Source organism: Aphelocoma coerulescens, chromosome 5 (assembly GCF_041296385.1).
Source record: "Aphelocoma coerulescens isolate FSJ_1873_10779 chromosome 5, UR_Acoe_1.0, whole genome shotgun sequence".
Classification (NCBI taxonomy): domain Eukaryota; kingdom Metazoa; phylum Chordata; class Aves; order Passeriformes; family Corvidae; genus Aphelocoma; species Aphelocoma coerulescens.
This window is the reverse complement of record NC_091019.1, coordinates 33,042,555-33,053,509: the sequence shown is the minus strand read 5'-3', so window position 1 is coordinate 33,053,509 and position 10,955 is coordinate 33,042,555.

Sequence of the window (10,955 nt, the reverse complement as noted above, 5' to 3'; positions counted from 1 at the left end):
GTAATTTTACTACTGCAAAACTGGAGCTCTGTGGCCTGTGCATGCCTTCCTGGATCAGACAGTTGGCACGTGGGAGTCACTGGCCTCCAGGATTTTTTTTTCATCACTGTTTTTCACTGGGTGATGGTCTCCTGCCACAGCAGTTCTGGCAGCCAGGAATGTGCCCTTCTTGACACGTTGGAAATTATTTGTCATCTCTGGTTTGAACTGGCAATGAGATGACTGGGAGACAAGCCTGAGGGAAGCCAGACTGAGGTGGGTGGTCTGGGCGATCTTCCTTGACAGTTGGCCCTTTGGCTGAAGGGCAAAAAGGCCAGGGCACACAGGAACATCTCTGCTTCCAGAAAAGCAGCCTCGCCACAAAGACTGACCCCGCCACAAAGCCTCTGAGAAACTCGCTCAGGAAAGGGGATAGATGGGCTGCTGCCCTCAGCAGGCGTCCGGCGCACTGCACTGCTTGGCTCCCAGACAGGATGTTCTGTACACGTGGATTTTCCAGGAGCACAAAGCGCGGAGCACGGCCGCCCCGGAGCAGCCCCGTGCTTTAACCCTGTAGCGGACGCAGGACGGAGCGCCTCGGTCCCTGCTCCTTGCCGCGTGCCGCAGCGCCACCATCGCAGAGCTTCGCCCGTCAGGTGCTGTAGCGCTGCCCGTGCCGGGACCCTCCCCGGCACTAACAGCTCCCCCAGCCGCCGACTTGTTTCTAAGGGTGTCGTGAAAGCGCAGATTCCCCCTCCCGAAAGCAGAATGCCAGCAGGCTGTGTGCCAACAAGCCCCGTGCTTCACAAAGCAAGTGTTTGCACACTCCTCCTCACCTTCCAGGGCCACGCAGAGGGCCTCTTACGGTGCTGGCACCGGGGAGGAGAGCAGAGTCTGGCCGGGACACACTGCCAGCCCCCATTCCTCATCGGCTGGCAAAACTGAATGGCCTCTCTTGGCACCAACTGGGGTGCAGGGGAAGGGATGGGAAAGCACACACAGCGGACTTCCCAATTCTCTCTGTTCTGTTTTGCAGGACAATGATGTTTACCAGCAAACTCCTCGCCTGAACCTTCAGTGAGACACAGGCAGAATTAAACAGCCCTGAGAGTACCCTGGTATAAGGTGATTGTTCTTTGACAGCTCTTTGTCATGTGGCCCATGCTGAGCCCATGGTGTGTCTGTGGGACATAGCTCAGGCTTTTCATGTTATATCCATGAGAAAAAAAGCAGAATTTGGGGCAAGAGGGCACAGACTGGAGCCAGTATTCAAGGCACAAACACCCTTGACTCCTCGTCCGGACATGCCCCTCTGATCTGGCAGCTCTTTTAGTGGTTGGTGTTTGAGATCACGCTGACTTTAGCAGCTCTGCGTGACATGCAGGGTTTATCTCCCAGGCCCATGTATCCCAATGAGGCTGGGGGACACACTTCATGGGACAGACATGCTCTCTCCCTTGTTCCCATAGGTGTCAAACCACAGCACCCAGCAGCTCGGGCAGCCAAGCATCACTGGGCACAGAGCTGATGCTCTCAGGGAAGGAGGGGGGAGCCATTGTGGGCTGGAGCATCCTCCGGATACCGGAGAGCACCAGGGAGACCTGTCCAGTTCATGGGGTTCAGTGGCAGGTGGGAGTGGGAGGACAGGTGGGAGAGCTGGCAGTGGCATGACCTTCCTGACAAGCCAGCAGCAGCTGGGGATGCTCTTGGCCGGACTGGGCAGAGCTGCTGGCTGCTTTGCTGGATTTGCTTCTGCCCTGGTTCTGCCACAGGGCATCCTCCACAAAGAAGGGCTAACATGCTACCCATAATTAGAAGGTACATAATGTTCATCTTTAAACTCATATTTAAAGTCTCCTCATATTGAGAAGATCAGGGGACAGATTTGGGAGTAGCAGAGTTTTCCTAGGGGGGCCAGCTCCTGATGGGAGCCAGAAGTGGAAGCCTGGTACCCAAGGGTACAGATATGCTGAGTTTCCCATTTTGTGCTCTTCTCCCTGGGTGCTGTGGAGCAGTGTAGGGCTTCCTGTGAGTGACAGGACTCCAAACTTGCTCAAACAACTTTCCTCCATCTTCATGAGCTGCCTGCACAGGATGGCAGAAATGTCCCTGTAACAGCTGTTTCCTGGAGGTTTATTATCCTGGGTTCAGCTTTGCAAACAGAGTTGTTACCATCCTACAGTCTGTCTTTCCCCTCATAAATGTAACCCGGCTCTAAATAATTTCTTCCTCCAGGAAGCTTTAAAATTTGTTAGTGAAACTGTTCAATATTTCTCTTATGTTTCCCTGTTGCTTTTTTCAACAGCTTTACAAATAATAGGGAATTTTTTTCTTTGTGGCATCTCCATGGGCAGGAAGGCTCACACTGTCCTTGTTGATGGAGGGGGGGAAGACAAAGCACAGAAAACTGAAGTAACCTTCTCCAGGTCATACCAGAGGCTGTGTTGCCGGCAGGGAAACAAATGCTTTTAATGACACCTTCTCCATGTCTTCTTCCAACCTCTCCTTTAGCTGTGAGCTCCTGTTCTGCACTGTGGTGACAGAGGAACAGCCTCTTTATTCCAGCCAGGCTGTGCCCAAAGGGAATGACTCAAATGGTAATTCAGAGATATTGACTGTCCTCATCGTGGAAGCTAATGCCAAGGGTAACACCTGCTATGTAATCACTTTCTTCTTACTCTGCCCTGTGGCTAATGGGTTTGAGATCAACCAGTCAGGACCCTGCCCTGGGGTATCAAATGGAGGCCCTGCTGTTCCCAGCCTAAGAAAGGTCAGTGGGGACTCTGGCAGTCGTGCAGGGAGGTTGCCTTTCTTCTTTGCTGAATGTTGGCAGCAAAATTAGGAACTTCAGAACAAGGTGGTAAAAATGCAGTGGAGTATGGGAGGGGTCTGGGTGCAGGGGCACGTGGTGCTGTTCCTCTGAGGCACTGGAATAAGGTTTTCTTGCTTACTAGTGCAATAGGGAACAAAGTGCATTGCTGTTTTGGTTGGTTTATCAGTTAATGGGCTGGTCCTGGTCCCAGTGAGTTGAGAAGCAAGGATTAATGCCTTGTAGCTTCCTCATGCAATTAGCAAGACAATTATGAGATTCGGGGAGATTAAATCTTTCTTTCTTTGCTTCTCCCTCTGTTCTGCATTTGGATGAAGTCATCTTCACTTTACACCTGGGATTACTTTTTGTAGTTTTTGAAGATGCCAATCACCATGGCATTTTGATCCTTCCCCCAGGAGTACAAACCCACCAGCAGCATTTTATTGCTAACCTGAAGCCAATGGGGTATGGAAGGGACATAAACGGGGGAAGGGGAAGCACAATTTCCAGTCTCTCAATGGAGGAAGGGGAAGCACTCTTTCCAGTCTCTCTCCAGCAGTGTCAGGAGTGACACTGCAACCCAAATGCGATCTTTCAGGGCATAGGGGAGATGCTTCACTACCCAGGTTAATGACTGATTTAATAAATTCTCCAAACACGATGCCCTTCTGGGCAATTGATGCAGTTTCCTTTGAAATTTTCAAAATCACAAAGTACGATTTTTTTGCTTTGTAAAGTCCAAAACATCTTTCTTATTTTATTGGGTTCCATAACCAGGAAAAATAAGTTATTTATAACTTTTATGTGTCTCCTTTTAGTCTGGTGAGGGAGCAGGGGAATATTACTGCTTGAGGGGGATTCCCACCCTCCCCTGCCTCTCAAAGAAAGCCTGCCTTGTTTTAAGTGTTTTCCTTCTGCCTGTCTCCACAGAAAATATAAGGGATATGGGATCTGGTATTCATTATAAGCTCCCAACAGAGTAAGATCAATGAAACTTTAAATAAAGCAGCTGTGAGCCAGTATGTTATTTAGCTGTTGAAGTTAAAAACGTGCTTAACAAAAACGGAGCATAATCATTTGGTGAGGGTCTTTGTTCCCTCTTTCAGAAGCTTGTGTGATATTGTCTTGTGGCTGGTGCTTCATAGTCAACCAAGGCAGATCTTGCCTGAATTTTCATCTATGTACCTCCCTACCTAGCTACTGGAGCGTGGAGCCTGGATCATGAAGCAGCCAGCTATTACATAGCTGTGGCTACTTTTACCTTTGAAATCAGGGGTGTCCGTTTAAGCATAAAACTACCCTTTTCTTCCTTGGATCTGAAAAGGATTTGGTAAAACAAAAAAAACTTTTAAATTGTCTTCTCTTTAAATAGGGAATGATTTTTTTAATGCTCTTCTTTTTTTCTTCTTCTTTTGTTCTAGCTTTGGGGAAAAAAAAAAAAACAACCCCAAAAAACCAACCCAAAATAGGATTGAAGCCCCAGTGCAGCTGTCAGGAACACTCAAGTTTCCCTGTGTACACAGTTTGGTCACAGCGTTACACTTTGAGTCCAGAGCCCAGCAGTATTTTCCCTGAGTCACTCTTCTCCTCTGCCATGAAGCTGCCTGTCAGAGCCAGTGCTTTATGTCCCTATTTCTGTCTCAGTCAGACAGTGGAGCTAGGGTCACGGAGAGCATTTTTCACCAGACAGGGAGTTCATTTTCCCTCCTCTCAGCAGCACAGCCCAGAGCAGCAAAGGCTGATCAGGCCAGCCTTGTAACATGAATTCAGCCCAGCCTGAAGAAAAGGCCTCTGAGCTTCCAGGACATACCCTTTCACCAACAGATGAGAAGGAGGGTGGGAGGCACCTGTGGGAGCAGCAACATATTTAAGCATCATGATATTTATCATTTTTATCAGTTGTCCTGCAGCTGAGTCTAAGACATGGGAAAAACAAAGCAAAGGTCACACAAGAGCAATGAAATGATCAGAGGCTGGAAGGACTTACAAGAAAATATGAAAAGAGATGTGTATCTCAGCTGTTCAGGGACAGCTAAGGAGGGCTGTTATTACTATCCAAAGGGAACAGTCCCCAGGGAGGAAAAAGGAGTCTTTATCCTACTTCAAGGGCTTGTAACTCAATGTGACAGGAGAAATTCTGAAACATAAATATGGGTTAAACAGACAAAAAATAAAGTGCCTTGTAATGTCATTTGTTAAACTGAAGTGACTTCCCACAGAGAGCAGCAGAAGGCTCTTGCCTTGTCTGTACACTGGGGAGGGGATGTGTTTTCCTGTGGAAAGGCAGAAGGTGGTGGTGAGGAGACAGAGCAAGTAATGAAGGAGGGACTGACCTGCCAGGCTCTTTGTCTTCCAGCTTTCTGCCTGTCAAATAACCTGTGCCTGTTGCTTCCCCTCCTTGCCATTCAATGCCTGAATTTGATGGGAGTCACAAAAGAGAACTTTTCTGCTTGTGTATATGCTGGGAACTAGCAAACTGGGGATGTCAGAAGGTCACGTAGCACTATCAGACCCTTGGAAAAGCTGTTGTGGCATTATTTAACACACTGTGCAGCTCAGGGGGCTGCATGAGAGAAGCCATGGCTGTTTTAGAGCTGCAGAAATGGTGCCAAATAGAAGAGAGATCTGCACAATCATGTCTTTTGTTTTGGGCAGACACATATTCAGAACATTGTGGTAGCCAAACACTTAACTCTAGAGCAATAGGTGGAATATATGCTTGGGTTACTGTGCTTTGCAGCCTGGCGTGCACTGCAGCTCACTGCACACCAATGTCAGGACTCAGAGATTAACTTGGTTCAAGCTGACCTTCATACCCTAATACTGGCCTTTAAAGTCTACCCAGAGTAGCATGCTTCAGACAAATCCCTATGCTTAACAAATAAGAGATGAACCACTATAGAAGTCTTCCCCTGAGCCTTCCAGCTGCTGCACCCTGGGAACTATCCCACATCACTTCTATATTTGCTGGTGCTGATCACTCCTTAATGCCTGCAGATGAGAGTGCTTTGTGGCACCAAACACCCCCTGCTCATAAGCCAAAATCTGCTGAATTTTCTCTTGCATTTAGATGACTTTTCCAGCACTTGTGGCTGCAAGGGAAATATTCAGAGAATTAATTGGCTTCTTGAGGGCTTGGCTGGCTGGCATTATGGATTTGGGGAAGGGTGAGTTCCAATGTCCTCACTAGTTATTCTAGCTCTTTGTTGTTATATTTGTCACATAGATCATGGGATGGTTTAAAGCCCAAGGGCCTGATGTTACATGGTGGCATGGTCCCCATCAGGGAAAAAGCACTTCAGAGATTAACTCTCTGGTGTGGATATGATGAGACGTGGATCTAGTTAGTACTCCTCTGACAGCAGAGCCCTGTCAAGGGGGAGGAGTGATAGTTCTGGTTCAAAAAACCAAAATTATTGTTATTAGAGTAGCCCTGAAAGTTGAATTGGTAAAACAGAAGGAGAGAGAACAGCAACGAGGAGAAGCTGGGAGCAGAAACCTCCAGAAACAGGTCTGTCACTATTTTGAATTGACTGTAGCATCAAATCACATCTATAGAAAGATCATGTATACCTGTATCTTTAGGCAATTTGAAAAGAATGACGTCTGTATTGGTCTGAGTCCTTTCAAAGAGTTATAATGCTTATATATACACACCTTTTCAAAGTAACTACAGTGGCATCAAAATTCCATGGAAGTTATGCATAATTCCTGGATGGTTAAATACCCACTGAAATTACAGTTTGCTTTCCAGTAACATCTGTAAGAAGGCTGGAGGAACCAGAATGTCATATATATGTAAGATTTGTCCTTTCTTCTTTGTGTTTTAATCTATGTAATGTAACATCTATTTTAAACAGTCTCTAGTGATTACAGCTTAGTGACAGTTTTCCTGGACTGTACAAGTATGTGGTAGAATGTTTTAATGTTGTTTTTCCTCAGTCTAACAGTTGCCTAAAAATAAGAAATCAACCCACCAATGATGGGGCATGTACTATCCTCCCCAGACTTGAAAAGCATGTGAAAAGAGGGTGAGATGAACACAAGACACTTACAGCATTGGTAACACTCCAGCCTTCCACAAAGGTTTGGCCTCTATTCCTTAAAGATAGCACAAAGCAATATATACTGCTCTTCATGAACAGCATGGCATTCTGTGGTGACAGAACTGAAGTTATTGTTAAATCTTACCTTTACTCTCATTCTGCCATTCACTTCATAACTTGGCCCTTAAATATCACACCCTCTGTTCTTGTCTTCAGTGTGTTTGAAACTCTTCTCAGCCTGATTCATCTGCATGTTTTAACACTGTGTGCTCTAATCTGTTTAACAATTATTAATGCAGGTGTTGAATGATCCCTAAGAAGAGAATGCTAAGAGATCCCTGACTCCCCAAAGGAATTGTCCCTAGGTTTGTCAAGGAGCTATTTTGAGTGCAAACTCTGAAAAAGTTGTACTTTCAACCTACAATGAATTTTACTTTGGCATTTTCCTATTTGCTTAAAAAATGGACCAAAAGATGTGCCCTCTGCTGAAAACAAAAACTGTTGCCAATGTTAGTCCCTGGGTCTTTCTACACAAAGAAGGTGGTTTGTCAAAGAAGCAGTATGATTTAAGCTGCTTGGAAATGTAATGGCAGACCATGGCCATGACTGCAGCTATGTTTGAGGGTAGCTCTAACACAAATCAGAAAGGGGCTTAGGTAGCTTTCAGGAAAGGTCTGAAAGGGCCAAACAAGGAAGGACACATGATGCTGCAGATGATCTCCTGTTACCCTCTGAAGGTTTATATATAGCTTTGACCCCATAAGATATTTTTGTGGCAGTCTGCAGCTCACTCTCACAGTGTTGTGAGATTTCCTCAGGTGTTCACATTCGGTGTCTAAAAGTAAACACACTGAGCTGGTGTGAACTTGTTCTGATCATTCAAATACTAACCCAAGGAAAAAAAAATTCCTTTACACTTTGTACCTGTAATCTTCATGCTGGACCGGGTTCCAGCTGCCCATCTGCAGCTGGCATAAATTTGCACAAAAGCTAACTTAAACCTTGTTGCATTTAAAGATAATGTAAAAAATGTGATGGTGCATAATGCCTTGGCATTATTAAATTTCTACTGGGATATGATCTGATGTGATGGTGCACTATTCTGTGGTCAATCTGCCTTGACTGCTCACAGTGGCAAACTGCAGAGGCATAGGCAGAGCCTGCTCCATATCCTAGAGAAGAGGGGATGACCAGTTCCTGCCTCTTCTACTTTTTCCTCAGCTACAGCCATGGAAGACTCACAGACTCACCTGAATTAAAAGGTAAAGTCTGCAACCTCAGTGATGAGCTACAGATCCCCCTATACATACAGTACCTCCAGGACTACCTAAATACTGCTGCTGAGCTATAATTGATGGGATGTTATTATATTTGGCTAGAAAAGATGAGTGTGAGGAACTGTTATCCATGGGGTTCTGGCAGGAGGCAGCTGAAACAAGGCTGGTTAGGCTGTGAGGACTGTGGAAGAGTAGCTCTCAGTCAGGCTCCCTGACTCTACTGACTGTTCAGTGATACAGCCCCAGGGCAGCACATTTCACACTGAATTACAGTCTGCTGAAAAAAGGGTTCTACTTGCTAAATATACTTCTGGGTGGTGGGCAAGGGCTCTCAGCCTGACACTAACATTTAAGAAATCTGTATTTTTAGATATGAGCAATTTGAAAAGCTTAGCTTTCCCGAAAAGTGGAAAAACAGAAAAAACCCAGTGACAAACTTATTTCTGAATGTGTTATTCTATTATTTTTAGGTCCATTTCCATTTTCTTTCTCCAAATATTTTGAAGAAAAGCAATTGGTGCTCAAAGATCAAATTCTCTATTCAGTTTTTGCCACCTACTTGAGACTTCTGTAAAGCAGTTCTTGAACCCTCATTGCTGCTACTCCTAAGAGAGCTACACTTATCTAGCAGTAACAGACATATGTTAGTTAGTCATGGAGCTTTGGAAAAAAAAGAACAGAGAATGCATAGGTAAGTAAGAGTACAGGAAAGGAGAAAATAAAGAACAGTAGAGGAGATTAATACAGATAACCATAATGGAAGAAGTAACAAATATATTCACCAGTAGCAGAAGAGGATGCAAGCTACATTTCTGCTTCCATTCAAGAAGTCTTGCAGAAGTGGGCCAGTGCTGAGTCTCTGGATACATGGCTTATACAGCAGCTTCACTGTGGATCTGTGGGACAGCAGTTTTTGCAGAGGGTCTTCAGCAATGGTAGGCAGAGGCTCTGAATTGGAGTCTCTCTTTTTTTCTCTCCTGCTCCATTTTTTCCCCCGTTTCCTTCTCCTCCCTGGTTTAAAACTGTCTGTAGGGTGAGGCCATATAACCTTCTTGTATCCAGAGCATCCTGCAGCAAGTTATGCTAGAGGCCTGCTATCAGTTGGTGAAGAACCACCTCCTTTTGCATGTTTTGACTCAGACTTCATTAGTTTAATTTGATTACTTTTTCTTTTAATTTGGAAGAGACAGCAAAGAAGTAATCCCTATCAACTGTTTTCCACAAGCAGTACAAGACATTAATGGTATCTGGCTGAGACTGTGTTTCAACTTTCATTTAATCTTCTGCTGTCTTCACTTCCAAATAGTAACTGTATTTACCTAGTTACCTTGATGAATAAACTACAAGGATTTTAGCCTGCTTGTGCGGCTCTCAATAACCAGAATTGCAGGAATGTAGGAGTGTGGACACTACTGGGCTAGCCAGCAGCGGTAATATTAACAAGTCCTAGGTGGTCTTCATACAACCTCAAGCCAAAGGGAGAAATGGTCCTGCCTGTTTACATAAAACTCCGAGAAACTGGGTAGGAAAGAGACATGCTTGCTCATGACCCTGAGGTGAGAAGTCCGTGTGAGTAAAAGAGAGTGCGACCTTTATGCTGGTAACAGATCTAGGTAACACAGGCCTGTTCTAAAGAGTGATTGTTGTCTCATGGCTCTCCTCCTGACTTTTGACGCTTTTCACCCAGTGTTCAGATAATGACATGCAGGGAGATTACTGCTTTGCAGTTACAAGGACAAGGCTTTTTAGACTGCAGTTTAGCACTGCTAAAATGAGCAGCTCTTCCTTAGAGGGGCACTCCTGCCCCTTCCTCTCTTCTCTTTTCAGGGCTAACCCTTGTTTTTATCCCACTACAAGCTGGTTTTCATGGAGTTAAACCTTCAGAAATCTGCTTGCTGCCTTTTCCAGTACTAGCTTTGCTGGTTTAGCTTTGTGTACCTTCTCACTCTGCAGACAGGAGAGTCCTGGTGTTGACAGGAACAGAACTGCCTGTTCCCATGGCACCTGTTAAAGCGCTGTAACTCATTATGAAATTAGCACTGTTAAATGTTAGATGGTACATCTGAATGTATCTTCCTCAGCAGGCAAAGGATACGATCCGCAGGGATAATCACAAGCATTGCCTTTCCTTGCTCAAAGTCCTCCCTGTAGTGCAGATTCTCCTGTCTGTGCATCAACCTGGCTTTTCTCGCAAACGCAGCCTCTGTGCAGGACGTAAACGTGCATCTTTGGAACCCAAGAGAGAAGCAAGCAATGCTGACAGTGCCCTTGTCAAACCTTTAGCTATGCTGTAGCCTTTCTCATCACAGCATGCAGCAGAAATAACTTTCCCATTTTTGGGACTCTGCATGCTGTTGCAGTTTGAGGAGTGAGTGCGGGGGCAGTCATGTAAAGCTATGATGTCAGCACCATCACGTGCTGTATTGTTCCTGGGAAATTTATGTCAGTGACTAAGCATGAAAAAGAGAAATTCATCCCATAAAGCTCATTCATAACAGACCCTGGGTGTAACGAAGATGGTCCACAAAGGGAAGGGGTAGGGAGTGGGACTCCGGCCAGTGTGGGACTCCAGGTGACAAGTCAGGAAAATGCTATTAAAAGGATCATACTGTAATTATCAAAATGCATCAAAAGGGGCAGTCTGGTGCAGCTGTACCTGCTGGCTTTTTGTGTAAAGTCAACTGATCCAGCAGTGCACAAATCTGGCAAGGACGGTCACAGAGCTGCAGCCTGTTCTGTACTGGAAAATTAGTGGGTGTATCTTCCACTTTCAAATGTCTTCTGCATTTCAAATACTCCTTGGGATAATCTGTTGACTTTAGTGCAACCACCTAGAAGCCA